Below are 1,609 nucleotides of genomic sequence, written 5' to 3'. Positions count from 1 at the left end.
TAATGTGCCTTAACCTAACCTATAATGTGCCTTAACCTAACCTATAATGTGCCTTAACCTAAACTATATTGCGCCTTAACCTGACGCACGTTGTCGCTGAACCTGCTCTGTAATTGTTATGCAACCCGTTAAAGTAGTGTAGTGTTGCCTAACCGCAACCCTCGCAAAATAGTTCGCTACTCGCACTGCCCGGTCCCCTGTGTATCGCGTCATGTTAAACACCTTGCAGGTGTTGCTGACTTTCCACATGCTCATGCTATACACTGTAATGTGGATAGCAGCAGGACGTACATGCCCCCTCCCCTTCCCCCCTGCCTTCGCAAGCTGGTCGGTGAGAAGTTTGCATGTTCAACGCCCTTCGCATGCCGACGTACTCAGCCTACGTTGTGGTACGGCCTGTCACCTGTCCGCCGATGTACGCAAAACCCACAAACTGTACTGCACATTGGTCCGTATGTACTGAATGATACATCGTGGCACATGTGACCGTATGACGACTGCGCCTAGCAACGGCGGACCATACAGTCCAAATATTGTGCACGCAGCTACGTGTCGTCTCCCTATAAGAGCTGGATTGCAGTGTGGTACGCCATACAGACGTGTGGGAGGAACGGACGCCCTGGATGGCGATCAGCATGAGCAGTCTGTTGATGTAGTGGAGCGTGTATTCGGACGTAGTCGTCTCTTCTCACACACCGTGATAGCATGTTGCACCGTGTTCCACATCTGCGACATGCTGCAGAGGCCGGCTGACAGTCGTTCGCGCAATGGACACCGCATACGTACGGGGTCGACCTTCCACGTGTTCTCTAGGCGTGCACATGTTGTTGCGTCTATGTGGGCAGACGTAGTGTGTTGTGACACCTGACACAGGCATGCAATACTCGTTGCAAATGGCGATGGACGTGTACGTTTGCTGGTGACGTTACGCAAATGAACAACTGGTAACCCGTTGTGGTGCGGTTGTTCTCGCTAGAGGTGAATCAGTGTTGGCGACGATCGGTCGAGCTATTAACCGGTTGTTTCAGGGATACCCACCATGCCCACGAACGTGAAAGGGGACCCACCATGCCCACGAACGTGAAAGGGGATCTGGGTGTGAGGCGATACGCGGCGGTGGCTGGGTGGGACCGTCCCCGGCCGGTGAGGGGGGGCCGCCCGGCGTGCTGGCAGCGCGGTGCGTGGGCGCACGCGCTACAGCCGGCTGGTGGGGGCGGCCAGTGGCAGGCGCGCCGGCCGACGGACGCGGCAGGCGGCGCAGCTGCGCGCCGGCGCCCCCTGCTCGCGGCGCCTTGCGGCCAAAGTAGGTCCTCGCGGGCCCGGTGCGAAGCGCGGTGGCCATCTGCAGTGTGCTGGTCCGATTGAGGACTTTGTGCGCTGAGGATGCGCCGCCGCCCGGCGCTCGGCGCCGCGACGCCGTCTGCTGCTCGGTCGCCCCAGCGGTTCTCGCAGGTGGTTTGTATCGCAGCTGTGCAGACGTGTTGGCGCGTGCGCTGTGCTGGGAGAGTTCGCTTCGGCACCCAAGTGGGGCTTTTGTCCTTCTGTGGCGCCGGCGTTGGAGCTGCCGGTCACCGTAGGTGGCGCGTGTTGTCTCCCGCCGGCAATGCCA

This window comes from Schistocerca serialis, chromosome 4 (assembly GCF_023864345.2).
Source record: "Schistocerca serialis cubense isolate TAMUIC-IGC-003099 chromosome 4, iqSchSeri2.2, whole genome shotgun sequence".
NCBI classification, from domain to species: Eukaryota; Metazoa; Arthropoda; class Insecta; order Orthoptera; family Acrididae; genus Schistocerca; species Schistocerca serialis.
Note: the sequence above shows the minus strand (reverse complement) of the source record.